The sequence below is a fragment of the Manis pentadactyla genome, chromosome 12 (genome assembly GCF_030020395.1).
Source record: "Manis pentadactyla isolate mManPen7 chromosome 12, mManPen7.hap1, whole genome shotgun sequence".
Taxonomy (NCBI): domain Eukaryota; kingdom Metazoa; phylum Chordata; class Mammalia; order Pholidota; family Manidae; genus Manis; species Manis pentadactyla.
The window spans coordinates 70,614,571-70,636,904 of record NC_080030.1 but is presented as its reverse complement, the minus strand read 5'-3'; the positions used below and the strand labels follow the sequence as shown (position 1 = coordinate 70,636,904).

At 38.9% G+C, this 22,334-nt stretch overlaps 1 protein-coding gene across 8 annotated transcripts in view; it reads right to left on the bottom strand.

Moving 5' to 3' along the window:
- Positions 1-22,334, bottom strand: part of FAM184A (family with sequence similarity 184 member A) — a 123,316-nt gene that overhangs the window by 91,053 nt on the left and 9,929 nt on the right. Inside the window, exon 2 of one of the 8 annotated variants that reach the window (XM_036925065.2) lies at positions 1,424-1,498. The exons of the other annotated variants lie outside the window; for them this stretch is intronic. The gene's annotated coding sequence lies outside the window, so the exon portion shown is untranslated. The remainder of the gene's footprint in view (positions 1-1,423; positions 1,499-22,334) is intronic. 8 annotated transcript variants of the gene reach the window in all.

Genomic DNA, 22,334 nt, shown 5'->3' with positions numbered 1-22,334 from the left:
TTTCTTGCTGGTTCCAGAAGGTGTAGTGTAAAAACATCAGGCAGTGGCAAGATAGTGGCTCAGGAACAGTTCAAGCAGTCTAGGACAGATAAAGAATGAAGTGACAGGTGGAGGGACTGATAAATAGGGAGAAAATGCTGGGGCAAAAGAACTAAAGAGCCTAGAGAACCAGCAAAATCCAAAAAAGGAAGGGAGAGCTGAAAGGTTAAGAAGTTCATTCATTTAATCAACAAATATTTACAGAGTATATTCTATTTGGTTTAAGCCTGAAAGCAGCTTAAGTCAGGGTAAATATGACAGAATTTGAAAAGGTCAAGAACTAGATGCACCACCTATGGACAGTTACTCTGTTGAGTCTGGGAGGCACAGGTAGAAGAGACAGTTGGCCTGAACCTCAAGACCTATATTTACATGAAAGTCCAGAAGTAACAGTTTACAAGTTGCCATGAGAACTGTAAGAAAGAAGGTGTTGTCTCCAAAAACTTTGGTTGCTGAAGTGTAGTGGACACCTGCCAAGGCAGCAGAGTAAGTAGTCTTCTGGGGACAGAGCTACATTTTCAATTAAAGTAAGGAGATGAAGGATTTTATTAACAGATGTGGCTGTAGAGAAATTTGTTCAGCATGGAATGAGAGTTTCAGAGAGCAAGTATAAAAACCCAACAAGTGTCCAGAGAAGGAAACACACAACTGTCTGTGTCTAAGCTACAGGACCCATGGGCCTACATTTGGGTACAGGATCCAGGTAAGACGAATGAACTGGCTTGAAGCTGCTAAAATGTGCTCTGATCTTACCATTTTGAACATAGCAGACTGTGGATTTTACACAGGATTCCAAATATGTTAGGGAGACGTAACCAGGGCTGGTCTTCATACTTGCATTTGCACAACCATGAGAAAGTTACTTTAAACATTTAAGCCTTAGACTTTTTTCTGTTAAGTGAAGAGAATAATATCTACTTCATAAAGTTATGATGATTAAACAACATAATGTATGTATGTAGAGTGCTTAACACAGTGTCTTATACACTTGCACAATACAATACACTCAATACACAATACAATCCAGCAGTGCACAATACACTTTTTGGTTTAATTGTTTTGTTATTGATATGGTCCTCCCAAGAAAATGTAATCAAATATGCAGGGAGCAAGACTGGTTAGTTGCACTGCTTCCCATCTTGTGGTAAAAGTAGTTGTGCTCAGAACACCCTACTGCCCTGGCCAGTTTCACTCAGGTAACATTGAACATTAAAAGTTCCCCAAATACTGCTTTGTCTCAGGTATTTTCTTCCAGTACATCTATTAGACACAAGCTCCTCAGCTTCACTGTGTCTCCCACAGTGTCCAGTATTTATTAGATATTCAAAACGGTCACTGAATGACATTTATATAGGAATAAGGTAAAACAGGCAAAGTTCCATACCTCAGAGATGTTAATTCCAGAGGCTTTATTTGGCACATAGCTCTTCTTCTGTTAAATAACTTCAATGCCAGTTTTCTAAAAGATTTAATCAAATGTCATCTTTAAATTTAAGATTAAGTATAAACCAACAAAAAGGTGACAACCTAAAAAAAGAATACCATATGCCTAGCAAATAGGAGAATATTAGTATTTTTATTTATGTTATTAATTAGTTTTAGGATGACAAACTACACAGAAATTTTGTATAAACTAATTATCAAGTTAGAGTTTAATCATATAATCACATTTTCCTTAAAAATCCTAGTCTCGACAGATGTAGATGAGAGAGGATTAAAGATGGTGGCGTGAGAGGTGAGACAGAGGCTTCCTCCTAAAACCGCATATAATATGAAAATATAATTAATATGATTAATCCTGAAAGAGCAACAGGAAAGAGGTCTGTGCCAGACTGCATACACCTGGAGAAAAGAGCAGACCTCACGGAACAGGGTAACGTACCAAAGCTGTGGCCTGGTGGAACCTAAGCCCTTCCCCCACCCCAGCTCACTGGCGGGAGGAAGAGAAACTGAGCAGGGAGGGAGTGGAGGCCTGGGACTGCTGAATACCTAACTCTGGAGATCTGCTCTGGGAGCACAAACCTACATTTCATGGTGCTTTCATGGTACTCTCATGATTAGGGGGTTGGAAAGCTTAGACAGGCAGAATACGTGGAGAGACTGAGATTCCAGCTGCTTGTGGAAAGCCGGGATCCATAACTGGCTGCTCTGGGACAAAAGAAAGACAGGCAGTCTGACAGACTTTCTGACAGCAAGAGGGCTGCCAAAGGGGCAAGGATTGCACAGAGCTTACTGCTCAGGAGAAAGGATAGGTCGACAAAATTATCCAGGTGCACTCTGCCCAGCAGGCTGGGAGCTTTTTTGATCTTCAGGTGCTCCAGCCCCCTGGCTGGCTACACAGCTTGAAGGACCCCCCTCCGTGAAATGCAGCCTACAGAGCCTTTCTCTGGGTAGCCCCACCTGGCTCACAAACCAGCAAACCCTACCCTGGTGTTAGGCCAGCCAGAGGGAAGCCCTGTCTACAGCAACTACAAATGCAAAGCATACAGGCTTATACCTGTGTGCTTGGCCCACTGGTTCTGCAGTGGAGACAGGCATAGCAGCTAGGAAGCAGGAAACAGCTCTCTCCTCCCCCCTCGCACCAATACCACTTCCCTGCAACCCCTGACATTGCTTCAGGGGCTGAGCAGCTCCAGAGAGTAGAGTTTCTGGGCACCATAGGGCACCCCACACAAATATAAAATGCCAAAGAAACCTGGTTCAAAGCAAAATAATGAATACAACACCTGAGAAAGATTCAAATGAAATCAACCTCATGAATCTTCCTGAAAGGGATTTCAAAATAAAAATCATTAATATGCTCATGGAGGTACAGAAAAATATTCAAGAACTCAGGAATGAATGCCGGTCGAGGAGGTCCAATCACTGAAGAGCACAAAGGTGGATATTAAAAGCAGATTAGATACAGTGGAGGAGTAGAAATAAGAAAAGAGGAACACAAAGAAGCTGAGGCACAGAGAGAAAAAAGGATCTCTAAGAATGAAAGAATATTGAGAGGATTGTGTGACCAATCCAAATGGAATAATATTAGCATTATAGGGGTACCAGAAGAAGAAGAAGAGAGAAAAGGGGCTAGAAAGTGTCTTTGAGAAGGTAATTGCTGAAAACTTCCCCAATCTGGGGCAGGAGATAGTCTCTCAGGCCATGGAGGTGCACAGATCTCCCAACACAAGGGACCCAAGGAAGACAACACCAAGACACATAGTAATTAAAATGGCAAAGATCAAGGATAAGGAAAGACTATTAAAAGCAGCCAGAGAGAGAAATAAAATCACAAACAAAGGAAAGCCCATCAGGCTATCATCAGACTTCTCAGCAGAAACATTAAAGGTCAGAAGGGAGCGGCATGATATATTTAATGCAATGAAGCAGAAGGGCCTCAAACTAAGAATACTTTACCTGGCAAGATTATCATTTAAATTTGAAGGAGGGATTAAACAATTTTCAGATAAGCAAAAACTGAGAATTTACATCTCACAAACTGTCTGTACAGTGTATTTTGGAGGGACTTCTATAGATGCAAGTGTTCCTAAGGTTCAATAGCTGTCACTAGAGGTAATAAAACCACAGTAAAGAAAGCAGAACAGTTAATTACTAAGCAAATGTAAAATTAAATCAACTATCCCCAATGTCAATCAAGGGATAGACAAAGAATACAGAATATGATACCTAATATATAAAGAATGGAGGAGGAAGAAAAGGAGAAAAAAGAACCTTTAGATTGTGTTTGTAACAGCATATTAAGTGAGTTAAGTTAGATTCTTAGACAGAAAAGGAAGTTAACCTTGAACCTTGGGTAACCATGAATCTAAAGCCAGCAATGGCAATAATACATACTCATCGATAATCACCCTAAATCTAAATGAACTGAATGCACCAATCAAAAGACAGAGAGTCACTGAATGGATAAAAACACAAGACCCATCTATATGCTGCCTACAAGAGACTCACCTCAAACCCAAAGACATACACAGAATAAAAGCAAAGGAATGGAGAAAGATATTTCATGCAACTAATAGGGAGAAAAAAACAAGAATTACAGTACTTGTATCAGAGAAAATAGAGTTCAAAAGAAAGAAAGTCATAAGAGACAAAGAAGGACATTACTTAACAGAATTAAAAGGGGAAATGGAATACAATGCATTCATTCCAGGAGACTTCAACACTCCATTCACTCTGAAGGACAGATCCACCAGACAGAAAATAAGTAAGGAGACAGAGGCACTGAACAACACATTTGAACAAATGGACCTAACAGATATCTACAGAACTCTACACCCAAAAGCAGCAGAATACACATTCTTCTCAAGTGCACATGGAACATTATCAAGAATAGATCAGAGAAAATAGAGTTCAAAAGAAAGAAAATCATAAGAGACAAAGAAAGGCCACAAAAAAAGCCTTGGTAAATTCAAAAAGATTGAAATTGTACCAACCAATTTCTGAGACCACAAAGGTATGAAAATAGAAATAAATCACGCAAAGAAAATGAAAAATCCCACAAATACATGGAGGCTTCACAACATGCTCCTAAATAACCAAGGATCAATGACCAAATAAAAACAGAGATCAAGCAATATATGGAGACAAATTATAACACTAATACAACACTGCAAAATCTGTGGGACACAGCGAAAGCTGTGCTAAGCGGGAAGTGAAAGGCCTATACCCTGAAAACTACAAGATACTCTTAAGAGAAATTAAAGAGGACACTAACAAATGGAAACTCATCCCATGCTCCTGGCTAGGAAGAATTATCATCAAACTGGCCATGCTGCCCAAAGCAATATAGAGATTTGATGCAATCCCTATCCAATTACCAACAGCATTCTTCAATGACCTGGAACAAATAGTTCAAAATTTCATATGGAACCACCAAAGATCCCAAATAGCCAAAGCAATCCTGAGAAGGAAGAATGAAGTGGGGGGGGGGGGGAATCTCACTCCCTAACTTCAAGCTCTACTACAAAGCCACAGTAATCCAGACAATTTGGTACTGGCACAAGAACAGAGCCACAGACCAGTGGAACAGAATAGAGACTCCAAACATTAGCCCAAACATATATGGCCAATTAATACATGATAAAGGAGCCATGGACATACAATGGGGAAATGACAGTCTCTTCAACAGATGGTGCTGGCAAAACTGGACAGCCACATGTAAGAGAATGAAACTGGATCACTGTCTATCCCCAACACAAAAGTACATTCGAAATGAATCAAAGACCTGAATGTAAGTCCTGAAACCATAAAACTCTAAGAAAAAAACATAGGCAAAAATCTCCTGGACATAAACATGAGTGACTTCTTCATGAACATATCTCCCCGGGCAAGGGAAACAAAAGCAAAAATGAACAAGTGGGACTATATAAAGCTAAAAAGCTTCTGTACAGCAAAGGACACCATCAATAAAACAAAAAGGTATCCTACAGTATGGGAGAATATATTCATAAATGACAGATCTGATAAAGGATTGACATCCAAAATATATAGAGAGCTCACACACCTCAACAGACAAAAAGCAAATAATCCAATTAAAAAATGGGCAGAGGAGCTGAATAGACAGTTCTCTAAAGAAGAAATCCAGATGGCCAACAGACACATGAAAAGATGCTCCATATCACTTGTCATCAGAGAAATGCAAATTAAAACCACAATGAGATATCACCTCACACCAGTAAGGATTGCCATCATCGAAAAGACAAACAACAACAAATGTTGGTGAGGTTGTGGAGAAAGGGGAACACTCCTACAGTGCTCGTGGGAATGTAAATTAGTTCAACCATTGTGGAAGCAGTATGGAGGTTCCTCAGGATGCTCAAAATAGAAATACCATTTGACCCAGGAATTCCACTTCTAGGAATTTACCCTAAGAATGCAGCACTCCAGTTTGAAAAAGACAGATGCACCCCTATGTTTATTGCTGCACTATTTATAATAGCCAAGATATGGAAGCAACCTAAATGTCCATCAGTACATGAATGGATAAAGAAGATGTGGTACATGTACACAATGGAATATTACTCAGCCATAAGGAAAAAACAGATCCTACCATTTGCAACAACATGGATGGAGCTAGAGGGTATTATGGTCAGTGAAATAAGCCAGGTGGAGAAAGACAAGTATGAAATGATTTCACTCATATGTGGAGTATAAGAACAAAGGAAAACTGAAGGAACAAAACAGCAGCAGACTCACAGAACCCAAGAATGGACTAACAGTTACCAATGGGAAAGAAACTGGGGAGGATGGGTGGGAAGGGAGGGACAAGGTCAGTGAAAAATAAAGGGGGCATTACAATTAGCATGTATAGTGTGTGGGGCATGGGGAGGGCTGTGCAACACAGAGAAGACAAGTAGTGATTTTACAACATCTTACTATGCTGATGGACAGTGACTGTGAAGAGGTTTGTGGGGGGGACTTGGTGAAGTGGGGAGCCTAGTGAACATAATATTCTACATGTAATTGTAGATTAATGATACCAAAGTAAAAAAATAAAGAGAAAGCAAGACCTATCTTTATGCTGCTAAAAAGAGACACACCTCAAACCCAAAGACATACATAGACTAAAAGTGAAGGGATGGAAAAAGATATTTCATACAAACAATATGGAGAAAAAAGCAGTGTGGCAGTACTAGTATCAGACAAAATAGACTTCAAAACAAAGAAAGTCACAAGAGATAAAGAACGATATTACATAGTGATAAAGCGGACAGTCAAACAAGAGGATATAACGATTATAAATACATACGCACCCAATGCAGGAGCACTGACATATGTGGAACAAATACTAACAGAAGTAAAGGAGGAAATAAAATGCATTTATTCCAGGAGACTTCAACATACCACTCACTACAAAGGACAGATCCACCAGACAGAAAATAAGTAATGAGACAGAGGCACTGAACAACAACACACTGGAACACATGGACCTAACAGACATCTACAGAACTCTACACCCAAAAGCAGCAGGATACACATTCCTCTCAAGTGCACATGGAACATTTTCCAGAATAGACCACATACTAGGCCACAAAAAGAGTCTCAGTAAATTCAAAAAGACTGAAATTCTACCAACCAACTTCTCAGATCACAAAGGTATAAAACTAGAAACAAATTGTACAAAGAAAACAAAAAGGCTCACAAACACATGAAGTTTTAAGAACATGTTCCTAAATAATCAATGGATCAATGACCAAATAAAAACAGAGATCAAGCAATATATGGAGACAAATTACAAAACAGCACAAATAACTTCTGTGAGACATAGCAAAGGCAGTACTAAGAGGAAAGTATATAGCAATCCAGGTCTCTTTAAAAAATGAAGAACAATTCCAAATGAATAGTCTAAAGTCAGAATTATTGAAACTGGAAAAAGAAGAACAAATGAGGCCCAAAGTCAGCAGAAGGAGGGACATAATAAAGGTCAGAGAAGAAATAAATAAAATTGAGAAGAATAAAACAATAGAAAAACATCAATTAAACCAAGAGCTGGTTCTTTGAGAAAATGAATAAAATAGATAAACTCCTAGTTAGGCTTACTAAGAAAACAAGAGAACATAGACACTTAAACAGAATCAGAAATGAGAAAGGAAAAATCATGACAGACCCCGAAGAAATACAAAAAATTATTAAAGAAAACTATGAAAATCTATATGCTAACACACAGGATAAACAAGAATGGACAAATTCCTAGAGAAATACAATCTTCCAAGACTGACCAAGGAAGAAACAGAAAACCTAAACAGACCAATTACCAGTAACGAAACTGAACCTATAATCAAAAAACTACCCAAGAATAAAACTCCCAGGCCAGATGGATTCACCGCTGAATTTTATCAGACATAAATGGAAGACATAAGATTCATTCTTCTTAAAGTTTTCCAAAAAAACAGAAAAGGAGGGAATACATCCAAACTCATTCTATGAAGCCAGCATCACTCTAATACCAAAACCAGGCAAAGACCCCACCAAAAAAGAAAATTACACACCAATAACCCTGATGAACATGGATGCAAAAATACTCAACAAAATATTAGCAAACTGAATTCAAAAGTACATGAAAAGGATCATACACCATGATCAACTGAAATTCATCTCAGGGATGCAAGGATGGTACCACATTCAGAAATCCATCAACATCATCCACCACATCAACCAAAAGAAGGACAAAAACCACACGATCATCTCCACAGATGTGGAAAAAGCATTTGACAAAATGCAACATACATTCGTGATAAAAACTCTCAACAAAGTGGGCATAGAGGGCAAGTACCTCAACATAATAAGGACCATATATGACAAACCAACAGCCAACATCATAGTTAACAGCGCGAAGCTGAAAGTTTTTCCTCTAAGATCAAAAACAAGACAAGGATGCCCACCCTCCACACTGTTATTCAACATAGTACTGGAGGTCCTAGCCATGGCAGTCACACACCACAAAGAAAGAAAAGGCATCAAGATTGATAAGGAAGAAGTCAAACTGTCCCTGTTTGCAGATGACATGATATTGTAAATAAAAAACCCTATGGACTCCACTCTAAAACCACTAGAATATCTGAATTCAACAAAATTGCAGGATACAAAATTAATACACAGAAATCTTTTCCTTTACTATACACTAACAATGAACTATCAGAGAGAGAAATCAGGAAAACAATTCCATTCACAATTGAATCAAAAAGAATATAATACCTAGGAATAAACCTACCCAAGGAAGTGAAAGACCTATACCCTGAAAACTACAAGAAACTATTAAGAGAAATTAAAGAGGACACTAAGTAATGGAAACTGATCCCATGCTCTTGGCTAGGAATAATTAATATTGTCAAAATGGCCATCCTGCCTAAAGCAATCTACATATTCAATGTAATCCCTATCAAAATACCAACAGCAGTCTTCAACAAACTGGGACAAATAGTTCTAAAATTCATACAAAACCACAAAAGACCCCAAAGAGCCAAAGCAATCCTGAGAAGGAAGAATAAAGTGGGGGGGATCTCACTTCCCAAATTCAAGCTCTACTACAAAGCCACAGTAATCAAGACAATTTGGTACAGGAACAGACCCACAGACTAGTGGAACAGAATAGAGACTCCAGATTTTAACCAAAACATGTATGCTCAATTAATACATGATAAGGGAGCCATGCACATACAATGGGGAAATGACAGCCTCTTCAGCAGCTGGTGTTAGCAAAACTGGACAGCAACATGTAAGAGAATGAAACTGGATCATTGTCTGACGCCATACAGAAAAGCAAACTCGAAATGGCTCAAAGACCTGAATGTAAGTCATGAAACCATAAAACTCTTAGAAAAAAACATAGGCAAAAATCTCTTGGACATAAATATGTGACTTCTTCATGAACATATCTCCCTGGGCAAAGGAAACAAAAGGAAAAATGAACAAGTGGGACTATATCAAGCTGAAAAGCTTCTGTACAGCAAAGGACACCATCAGTAGAACAAAAAGACATCCTATAGTATGGGAGATTATATTCATAAATGACAGATCCGATAAAGGGCAGAGATCCAAAATATATAAAGAGCTCACACACCTCAACAAACAAAAAGCAAATAATCCAATTAAAAAATGAGGAGAGGATCTGAACAGACACTTTTTCAAAGAAGAAATTCAGGTGACCAACAGGCACATGAGAATGATCACTTATCATCAGAGAAATGCAAATTAAAACCACAATGAGATATCACCTCACACCAGTTAGGATGGCCAACATCCAAAAGACAAACAATGACAAATGTTGGCGAGGTTGTGGAGAAACAGGAACCCTCCTACACTGCTGGTGGGAATGTAAATTACTTCAAAACGACATATGCACCCCTGTGTTTATTGCAGCAGTATTTACAATAGCCAAGAAATGGAAACAACCTAAGTGTCCATCAGTAGATGAATGGATAAAGAACATGTGGTATATACACACAAGGGAATACTATTCAGCCATAAGAAGAAAACAAATCCTACCATTTGCAACAACATGGATGGAGCTAGAAGGTACTATGCTCAGTGAAAAAAGCCAGGTGGAAAAAGAGAAGTAACAGATGATTTCACTCACATGTAGAGTATAAGAAAAAAAAAACTGAAGGAATAAAACAGCAGCAGTCTCACAGAAGCCAAGAATGGACTAACAGTTACCAAAGGGAAAGGGACTGTGGAGGATGGGTGGGAAGGAAGGGATAAGAGGAAATAAAAAGGGGGGCATTACTATTAGCAGACATAATGGGGGGACACGGGGAGGGTTGTACAACACAGAGAAGACAAGTAGTGATTTTATAGCATCTTACTATGCTGATGGACAGTGACTGTAATGGGGTATGTGGGTGGGGACTTGATGATGGGGGCAGTCTAGTAAACATAATATTGCTCATGTAATTGTAGATTAATGATACCAAAATAAAATTTAAAAAGAAAAAAAAGAAATTGAATTGGTAATCAAAAAAACTTCCTAAGAACAAAATACCTGGACTAGATGGCTTCACCACTAAATTTTATCAAACATTTAGAGAACACATAACACCTATCCTCCTTAAAGTTTTCCAAAAAATAGAAGAGGAGGGAATACTTCCAAACTCATTCAATTAGGCCATCATCACCCTAATGGTAAAACCAGGTAAAGACACCGCAAAAAAAGAAAATTACAGGCCAATATCCCTGATGAAAATAGATGCAAAAATACTCAACAAAGTATTAGCAAACCAAATTCAAAAATACATCAAAGATCATCCATCATGATCAAGTAGGATTTATTCCAGGGATGCAAGGATGGTACAACATTTGAAAATCCATCAACATCATCCATTACATCAACAGAAAGAAGGACAAAAACTACATGATCATCTCCATAGATGCGGAAAAAGCATTTGACAAAATTCAACATCCATTCATGATAAAAACTCTCAACAAAACGGGTATAGAGGGCATGTATCTCAACATAAAAAAGGCCATATATGACAAACCCACAGCCAACATTATACTTAACAGCGAGAAGCTGAAAGCTTTTCCTTTAAGATCGTAAACAAGACAAGGATGCTGACTCTCCCCACTTCTATTCAACATAGCACTGGAGGTCCAAGACATGGCAGTCAGACAACACAAAGAAATAAAAGGCATCCAGACTGGCAAAGAAGAAGTTAAACTGTGCCTGTTTGCAGATGACATGATATTGTACATAAAAATCCCTAAAGAATCCACTACAAAACTACTAGATCTAATATCTGAATTCAGTAAACTTGCAGGATAGAAAATTAATACACAGAAATCTGTTGCATTCCTATACACTAACAATGAATTAGCAGAAAGAGAAATCAGGAAAACAATTTCATTCACAGTTGCATCAAAAAGAATAAAATACTAAGGAATAAACCTAACCAAGGAAGTGAAAGACCTATACTCTGAAAACTATAAGACACTCATGAGAGAAATTACAGAAGATACCAATAAATGGAAATACATCCCGTGCTCATAGATAGGAAGAATTAATATTGTTAGGATGATCATCCTGCCTAAAGCAATCTACAGATTCAATGCAATCGCTATCAAAATACCAACAGCAGTCTTCAATGAACTAGAGCAAATAGTTCAAAAATTCATAAGGAACCACAAAAGACTCTGAATAGCCAAAGCAATCTTGAGAAGGAAGAATAAAGCTGGGGGGATTATGCTCCATAACTTCAAGCTCTACTACAAAGCTGCAGTAATCAAGACAATTTGGTACTGGCACAAGAACAAAAACATAGACCAATGCAACAGACTAGAGAGCTGTGATGTAAACCCAACCATATATTGTCAATTAATAATTGATAAAGGAGCCATGGACATACAATGGGGAAATGACAGCCTCTTCAACAACTGGTGTTGGCAAAACTGCAGCTACATGCAAGAGAATGAAACTGGATTATTGTTTAAATCCATACACAAAAGTAAACTCGAAATGGCACGAAGACCTGAATGTAAGTCATGAAACCATAAAACTCTTAGAAGACCACATAAGCTAAAATCTCCTGAATATAAACATGAGCAACTTCTTCCTGAACGCATCTCAAGAAAGGGAAACAAGAGCAAAAATGAACACATGGGACTACATCAAACTAAAAAGCTCCTGTATGGCAAAGGACACCAACAACAGAACAAAAAGACATCCTACAGTAAGGGAGAATATATTTGTAAATGACATATATTACAAGGAGTTAATATCCAAAATATATAAAGAACTCACACGGCACAACACCCAAAAAGCAAACAACTCAATTAAAAAATGGGCAGAGGATATGAAACAACTCTCCAAAGAAGAATTTCAGATGGCCAGCAGACGTATGAAAAGATGCTCCACATCACTAATCATCAGAGAAATGCAAATTAAAACCACAATGAGGTATCACCTCACACCAGTAAGGATGGCCTGAATTGAAAAGACAAAGAATAACAAATGCTGGCAAGGATGTGGGTAGAGGGGAACCCTCCTATACTGCTGTTGGTAATGTAAGCTAGTTTCACCATTGTGGAAAGCAGTATGGAGGTTCATCAAAAAACTAAAAACAGAAATACCATTTGATCCAGGAATCCCACTCCTTGGAATTTACCCAAAGAATACAACTTCTCAGACTCAAAAAGACATATGCACCCTTATATTTACTGCAGCACTATTTACAAAAGCCAAGATATGGAAGCAACCTAAGTGTCCAGCAGTAGATGAATGGATAAAGAAGAGGTGGTACATATACACAGTGGAATACTATTCGGCCATAAGAAAGAAACAAATCCTACCATTTGCAACAACATGGATGGAGCTGGAGGACATTATGCTCAGTGAAATAAGCCAGGCAGAGAAAGACAAGTGCCAAATGATTTCCCTCATTTGTGGAGTATAACAATGAAGCAAAACTCACAGACTCCAAGATGGCACTAGTGGTTACCAAAGGGGAGGGGTGTGGATAGGCAGGTTGGGAGGGAGGGAGATGGGGATTGAGGGGTATTATGTTTAGTACACATGGTATGGAGGGTTACGGGGAAAACAGTGTATCACAGAGAAGGCAAACAGTGAATCTGTGGCATCTTACTATACTGATGGAGAGTGACTGCATTGGGGTAAGGGTGGGGATTTGATAATATGAGTAAATGTAGTAACCACATTGTTTGTTGTTTTTGGCCCATTAAAATCTTTTTTTATTAAGGTATCATTGATATACACTTATATGAAGGTTTCACAAAAAAATGTGGTTATTACATTCAACCTTATTTGCAAGTCCCCCCACATACCCCATTGCAGTCACTGTCCATCAGGGTAGTAAGATGCCACAGAGTCCCTTTTTGTCTTTTCTGAGCAACACTGTCTTCCCCTTGACCCCACACACATCATGTGCACCAATCATGATACTCCTGAATCCCCTTCTTCCACCCTCCCTACCCATCCTCCCCCCCCGTTTGGTAACCCCTAGTTCCTTCTTGGAGTCTGCGAGTCTGCTGCTATTTCGTTCCTTCAGTTTTGCTTTGTTGTTATACTCCACAAATGAGGGAAATCATTTGGTACTTGTCTTTCTCTGCCTGAATTATTTCACAGAGCACAGTAGCCTCTACCTCCATCCATGTTGTTGCAAATGATAGGATTTGTTTCTTTCTTATGGCTGAATAGTATTCCATTGTGTGTATGTATCACCTCTTCTTTATCCATTCATCTACTGATGGACCCTTACTTAGATTGCTTCCATTTCTTGGCTATTGTAAATAGTGCTGTGATAAACATAGGGGTGCATATGTCTTTTTGAATCTAAGAAGTTGTTTTCTTTGGGTAAATTCCTAGGAGTGGAATTCCTGGATCAAATAGTATTTCTATTTTTAGTTTTTTGAGGAACCTCCATACTCCTTTGCACAATGGTTGAACTTATTTTACGTTCCCACCAGCAGTGTAGGAGGGTTCCCCTTTCCCCACAACCTCGCCAACATTTCTTGCTTGTCTTTTGGATGGTGGCGATCCTTACTGGTGTGAGGTGATATCTCACTGTGGTTTTAATTTGCATTTCTCTGATGACTAGGGATGTGGAGCATCTTTTCATGTGTTTGTTGGCCATCTGAATTTCTTCTTTGGAGAACTGTCTGTTCAGCTCCACTGCCCATTTTTTAATTGGATTATTTGCTTTATGTTTGTTGAGGTGCATGAACGCTTTATATATTTTGGATGTCAACCCTTTATTGGATCTGTCATTTATGAATATATTCTCCCATACTGTAGGATGCATTTTTGTTCTATTGATAGTGTCATTTGCTGTACAGAAGCTTTTAGCTTGATATAGTCCTACTTGTTCATTTTTGCTTTTGTTTCCCTTGCCCAGGGAGATATGCTCATGAAGAAGTCGCTCATGTGTATGTCCAAGAGATTTTTGCCTATGTTATTTTCTAAGAGTTTAATGGTTTTATAACTTACATTCAGGTCTTTGATCCATTTCGATTTTACTTTTGTGCATGGGGTTAGATAATGATCAAGTTTCATTTTCTTACATGTTGCTGTCCAGTTTTGCCAACACCAACTGTTGAAGAGGCTTCATTTCCCTATTGTATGTCCATGCCTCCTTTATTGTATATTAACTGACCATATATGTTCGGGTTAATGTCTGGAGTCTCTATTCTGTTCCACTGGTCTGTGGCTCTGTTCTTGTGCCAGTACCAAATTGTCTTGATTACTGTGGCTTTGTAGTAGAGCTTAAAGTTGGGGAGCAAGCTCCCCCACCCACTTTATTGTTCCTCCTCAGAATTGCTTTGGCTATTCAGGGTCTTTTGTGGTTCCGTATGAATTTTTGAACTATTTGTTACAGCTCGTTGTAGAATGCTGTTGGTAATTTGATAGGGATTGCGTCGAATCTGTAGATTGCTTTGGGCAGGATGGCCATTTTGACGATATTAATTCTTCCTAGCCAAGAGCATGGGATGAATTTCCATTTATTAGCGTCCTCTTTAATTTCTCTTAAGAGTGTCTTGTAGTTTTCAGGGTATAGGTCTTTCATTTCCTTGGTTAGGTTTATTCCTAGGTATTTTATTCTTTTTGATGCTATTGCGAATGGAATTGTTTTCCTGATTTCTCTGTCTGCTAGTTCATTGTTGTTAGTGTATAGGTAAGTAACAGACTTCTGTGTATTAATTTTGTATTCTGCAACTTTGCTGAAATCCGATATTAGTTCTAGTAGTTTTGGAGTGGAGTCTTTAGGGTTTTTTATGTACAGTATCATCTCATCTGCAAATAGTGACAGTTTGACTTCTTCTTTACCAATGTGGAATCCTTGTATTTATTTTGTCTAACTGCCATGGCTAGGACCTCCAATATTATGTTGAATAAAGTGGGTAGAGTGGGAATCCCTGTCTTGTTCCCGATCTCGGAGGAAAATCTTTCAGCCTCTCGCTGTTCAGTATGATGTTAGCTGTGGGTTTATCATACACGGCCTTTATTATGTTGAGGTACTTGCCCTCTATACCCATTTTGTTGAGTTTTTATCATAAATGGATGTTGAATTTTGTTGAATGCTTTTTCAGCATCTATAGAGATGATCATGTGATTTGTCTTCTTTTCTTTTATGTGGTGGATGATGTTGATGGATTTTCGAATGTTATGCCATCCTTGCATCTCTTGAGATGAATCCCACTTGGTCATGGTATATGATCCTTTTGATGTATTTTTCAACTTGGTTTGCTAATATTTTGTTGAGTACTTTTGCATCTATGTTCATCAGGGATGTTGGTGTGTCATTTTCTTTTTTGATGGGGTCTTTGCCTGGTTTTGGTATTAGGGTATTTGGAAGTATTCCCTCCTCTTCTATATTTTGGAAAACTTTAAGGAGAATGGGGATTATGTCTTCTCTGTATATGTGATAAAATTCTGAAGTAAATCCATCTGGTCCGGGGGTTTTGCTCTAGGGTGGTTTTTTGATTACCGCTTCAATTTCATTGCTGGTAACTGGTCTGTTTAGATTTTGTGTTTCTTCCTTGGTCAGTCTTGGAAGGCTGTATTTTTCTAAGAATTTGTCCATTTCTTCTAGGTTTCCAGCTTGTTAGCATATAGGTTTTCATAGTATTCTCTAATAATTCTTTGTATTTCTGTGGGGTCCATTGTGATTTTTCCTTTCTTGTTTCTAATTCTGTTGATGTGTGCTGATTCTCTTTTTCTCTTAATAAGTCTGGCTAGAGGCTTATCTATTTTGTTTATTTTCTCGAAGAATCAGCTCTTGGTTTCATTGATTTTTTTCTATTGTTTTATTCTTCTTAATTTTATTTATTTCTTCTCTGATCTTTATTATGTCCCTCCTTCTGCTGACTTTAGGCCTCATTTGTTCTTCTTTTTCCAATTTTGATCATTGTGACTTTAGGCTATTCATTTCAGATTGTTCTTCCTTCTTTAAATATGCCTGGATTGCTATATACTTTCCTCTTAAAACTACTTTCGCTGTGTCCCACAGAAGTTGTGGCTTTGTGTTGTTGTTGTCATTTGTTTCCATATTGCTGGATCTCTATTTTAATTTGGTCATTGATTCATTGATTATTTAGGAGCATGTTGTTAAGCATCCATGTGTTTGTGAGCCTTTTTGCTTTCTTTGTACAATTTATTTCTAATTTTATACCTTTGTGGTCTGAGAAGTTGGTTGGCAGAATTTCAATCTTTTGGAATTTACTGAGGCTCTTTTTGTTTGTGGTCTAGTATGTGGTCTATTCTGGAGAATGTTCCATGTGCACTTGAGAAGAATGTGTATCCTGTTGCTTTTGGGTGTAGAGTTCCATAGATGTCTATTAGGTCCATCTGTTCTAGTGTGTTGTTCAGTGCCTCTGTGTCCTTACTTATTTTCTGCCTGGTGGATCTGTCCTTTGGAGTGAGTGGTGTGTTAAAGTCTCCCAAAATGAATGCATTGCATTCTATTTCCTCCTTTAATTCTGTTAGTATTTGTTTCACATATGTTGGTGCTCGTGTATAGGGTGCATATATGTTTATAATGGTTATATCCTCTTGTTGGACTGAGCCCTTTATCATTATGTAATGTCTTTCTTTATCTCTTGTTACTTTCTTTGTTTTGAAATCTATTTTGTCTGATACTAGTACTGCAACACCTGCTTTTTTCTCCCTGTTGTTTGCATGAAACATCTTTTTCCATCCCCTCACTTTTAGTCTGTGCATGTCTTTGGGTTTGAGGTGCGTCTCTTGTAAGCAGCATATAGATGGGTCTTGCTTTTTATCCATTCTATTACTCTGTGTCTTTTGATTGGTGCATTTAGCCCATTTACATTTAGGGTGATTATTGAAAGATATGTACTTATTGCCATTGCAGGCTTTAGGTTTGTGGTTACCAAAGGTTCAAGGTTAACTTCTTTACTATCTTACCATCTAACTTAAATTGCTTATTGAGCTATTATAAACACCATCTGATGATTCTTTATTTCTCTCCCTTCTTATTCTTCCTTCCTCCATTCTTTATATGTTAGGTGTTTTATTTTGTGCTCTTTTGTGTTTCCTTTGACTGCTTTTGTGAGTAGTTGATTTTATTTTTTGCCTTTAGTTAGTATTTGGTTGGTCTGCTTTCTTTGCTGTGATTTTATTTTCTCTGGTGACATCTATTTAGCCTTAGGAGTGCTTCCATCTAGAGCAGTCCCTCTAAAATACCCTGTAGAGGTGGTTTGTGGGAGGCAAATTCCCTCAACTTTTGCTTGTCTGGGGAATTGTTTCATCCCTTCTTAAAATTTAAATGATAATCGTGCTTGATACGGTATTCTTGGTTCAAGGCCCTTCTGTTTCATTGCATTAAATATATCATTCCATTCTCTTCTGGCCTGTAAGGTTTCTGTTGAGAAGTCTGATGATAGCCTGATGGGTTTTCCTTTGTAGGTCACCTTTTTTCTCTCTCTGGCTGCCTTTAATACTCTGTCCTTGTGTTTGATCTTTGCCATTTTAATTATTATGTGTCTTGGTGTTGTCCTCCTTGGGTCCCTTCTGTTGGGATTTCTGTGTGCTTCCGTAGACTGAGCAACTATTTTCTCCCCCAGTTTGGGGAAGTTCTCAGCAATTATTTCTTCAAAGACACTTTCTATCCCGTGTTCTCTCTCTTCTTCTTCTCTGGTACCCCTATAATGCAGATATTGTTCCATTTGGATTGGTCACACAGTTCTCTTAATATTGTTTCATTCCTGGAGATCCTTTTATCTCTCTCTGCATCAGCTTCTATGCATTCCTGTTCTCCTTTTTTCTATTCCATTAACAGCCTCTTGCACCTCTTCCATTCTGCTTTTAAGTCCTTCCAGAGATTGTTTTATTTCTGTATTCTCCCTCCCAACTTTATCCATTTGCTCTTGCATTTTTCTCTGCAGCCCCATCAGCATGGTTATGACATTTATTTTGAATTCTTTTTCAGAAAGATTGGTTAAATCTGTCTCTGCAGGTTCCCTCTCAGGGGATATCTATATGATTCTGGTCTGGATCAAATTCTTCTGCATTTTCATGGCAATAGAGGTAATCGTGGGCAGTTGGCACGTTTTTTAGCTGGGAGAACAAAGTCCCTTCCCACTTGCTCATCGCCTTCCTGTCCTGTGAGAATGGCAACCCCTAGCAGCTTGTGCTGGGCAGCTGTGCTCTGATGGGATCTCTGAGTCTGGCCTGGGCAGCTGCAGAGGGGGCTCTGCATGGCTGCTGTGGGTGTGGCCTGTCTCAGGCTGCTGCTCCGCTATGGCAGGGCTGTGCCAGAGGGGGAACTGGTGGGAGGCTATTTGTCACTGTGAGGGGCCTCCAGGCTGCGCTGCCGCCCTGGGGGTTAGGGCGCCCGGAGTTCCCCGGGATTCCCAGCTGCTGGGCTGAGTGTGCCGTGATGCTTCCGTCCAGCTGTGAGTCCCTTTAAGACTTTCAAAAAGCACTTGCTCTTCTTTTGTCCCAGAGGTGCCAGCTGTGGGAACCCGCTCGCAGGTTTTACTGTTCCGTTTCCCTAGTATCCAGCACACCATGCACTGTGTGTCTGCACTCCCGATGCGGATGACTAGGGCTTGGTATTTAGCAGTCCTGGGCTTCCACTCCCTCCCCGCTCTGATTCCTCTCCTCCCGCTGGGGAGCTGGGCTGTGGGGGGGCGCGCTCAGGCCCCGCATGGCTGCGGCTTGTATCTTACCCGCTTCGTGAAGCACTGGGTTCTCACAGATGTAGATGTAGCCTGGCTGCTGTACTGTATCTTTTGGTCTCTCTATTAGGAATAGTTTTATTTGTTGTATTTTCAAAAATATATATGGTTTTGTGAGGAGATTTCCATTGCCCTACTCATGCCACCATTTAGCTCCTCCCTGCTGTTTGACTTTTCGATGATGGCGATCCTTACTGGTGTGAGGTGACATCTCATTGTGGTTTTAATTTGCATTTCTCTGATGATTAGCAATGTGGAACATCTTTTCATGTGCCTGTTGGCCATTTGAATTTCTTCTTTGGGGAAGTGTCTGTTCAGATCCTCTGCCCATTTTTAATTGGATTATTTGCTTTTTGTTTGTTGAGGTGCATGAGCTCTTTTTATATTTTGGATGTCAAACCTTTATGGGATATGTCATTTATGACTATATTCTCCTATACTGTAGGATGTTTTTTTGTTCTATTGATGGTGTCCTTTGCTGTACAGAAGCTTTTAAATTTAATATAGTCCCACTTGTTCATTTTTGTTTTTGTTTCCCTTGCCCATGGAGATATGTTCATGAAGAAGTTGTTCATGTTTATTTCAAGAGAGTTTTACCTATGTTTTCTACTAAGAGTTTTATAGTTTCATGACTTACATTCATGTCTTTGAGCCATTTTGAGTTTACTTTTGTGTATGGACTTAGACAGTAATTGAGTTTCATTCTCTTAGATGTAGATGTATAGTTTTGCCCACATGAGCTGTTGAAGAGGCTGTCATTTTGCCACTGTATATCCATGGCTCCTTTATTGTATATTAATACCCACATTGTTTTTTCATGTGAAACCTTCATAAGAGTGTATATCAATAATGCCTTAATAAAAATTTTTTATAATTCTAGTCTCTTCTTCAACATTAGTTGAATACCTATAATTTTCTAGTTGCTATTGATAAGAAACTTAAGCATACTAACATTTGCATTCTAACACCAAATATTCTACCTTAATTGGCCACTGACTGAAAGCTAAGATTCCAGTATCCATCTTCATCCCCTGGTTCCTCCACCATTGACCCCCCTTCTTATTGTACTCTCTGCAATCCCTGAGCCAATACTTAAATACTAAACCAAACACCCATGCACCCACCAAAAATGAAACTATTTCCTTACATCCTCAGAACTCCATTTCTGCCCTTCTCAGCCAACAGAATTCTCTTCCAATAGAATCCATATTTTATGCTGCACCTAACTCATCATGGGATCTGGAATTGTTTGGGGGCACTGACCTACCTGGCATGCTGTCTTCTAAAAAGGGCAATTTAGCACAGTCATACAAATCATGGTTCAAATCCCAGCTTTTTTAGCAGCCTGGCTTAGGGCAAGTCACTTCAGCTTCTTCATGAAGTCTAACAGCAACCTCACAGGGATATGGTAAGAATTAAATGTCACACAAAAAAATAGCAAGCAATGATTGGTTGCTTAAAAATGGCAGTTATTGTCATTATTTTAAATCATTATTCTTCCCCCATAATGAAAAATTCCTTTTGCTTGAAGAGTTGTCCTGTTACTTAGCATTCACTCCTGCCTCAACATAGTAATAAACCAGCCTCCAAGTCACATTCAGTGTAGATTTCAGCACAGGGCTCACAAATTTCCCTCCTATCCCACCCTCCATTATCTTTGGAGATATCAACAATATATGTATAATCCAAAAGACCACACTTACAGACTTATCTGGGATTCCCACATCTAACAATCTTTACTACCCTATAAATGTCCTCAAGACTGTACCCTGGGCCTTGTTGTAACTTATTCTACTGCAGAAGTCTTAATATACCCCTCTCCTGATACTACTCATAGCTGTCACCCCTCAGCTTCTGGGCTTTATCTGCAAACACACCAATGGTCCTTTCAATTCCTAAATTTTCCTTTATCTATTAGCTCCATCCTAGCCTCACATCCTTCCCTGTGAACACATAACCTAATGGTAGATTTATGGAACTACTGTCTACTGAAGCTCTCTAACTTCTTCTGCTCTATGTATCAGACAAAACTCAGACTCTGTATTAATCTTTTAGTAACCTGCCACCTTCTGTCCTACACTTGATGAACAAGGGTTCTCTCCATAGGACTGAATAGGACTGTACAGAAACTGTGAAGTATTTAAACTGATACCAAATGCCATGTCTGATTTGCCTCTAGGACAGCCACATATATCACTGATCCTTTCACTTGTCTCTGGTCAGCTATCTTTTCCTCCATCTCCCAGCAACTATTTGAAATGTTTTCTACTCTGGCCCCAACCACTCATGATTTTAATCATTACCTAATGACTTAAAATTTTTTATTTCTTGTATTGATCTCTCCCTTAGGCTTCAGACATATACCCAAATATTTTGCTAGATATTTCTACCTGGATGTACATACATGTTCATCTAAAAATCTCTGAATTTATTGTATCTCTCCCATCAATTGTGCTTCTCTCTTGTAGTAACCAGCCCCTCAATTGGCCCCCATTAATCTCTATCTCCTGATATTCATATACCTCCTCCATTATACCATGGCTGGTCTGTGCAATCAGTAGAACATGGCAAAGGTAAGGATATGTCACTTTAAGATCTTGTTCTACAAAGACTATAGCTTCCATCTTGGTCTCTCTCCCACCAACCCTCTCAGACCTTTTGCAATGGAGAGGCCCATGTGGTGAAGAACTAAAGTTTCCTGCTAACAGCCATAGAGTGAACTCAAAGTGGAACCTCCAGCCTCAGTCTTCAGCTTGACCGCAACCTCATGAGAAGCCCTAAGCCAGAAGCACCCAGCTAACTGACATCTGGATTCCAGAACCTCAGAAATTGCGTAATAAATGTTTGCTATTTCAAGTTGCTGAATATGGGGGCAATTTGTTACAGGAAGGCAATAGATGTCTTCCCTATATTCCTATCTCAGTTGGCATTAATATCCATCTAGTCACTCTTTCATTCAACAAATATTTGAATACCTACTATCTGACAGAGACCTGTTATCCTCAACCTTCACCTACAACAAACTGTCATAGTCTTGACAAGTTTATTACCTAAATATTTCTTGAAACTGCCCCCTCAAGATTTCTCAAATCTCCTCTCTCTCTACCACCATAGTCTAATTCAGGCCCTCATAATTTCTCCCCAAT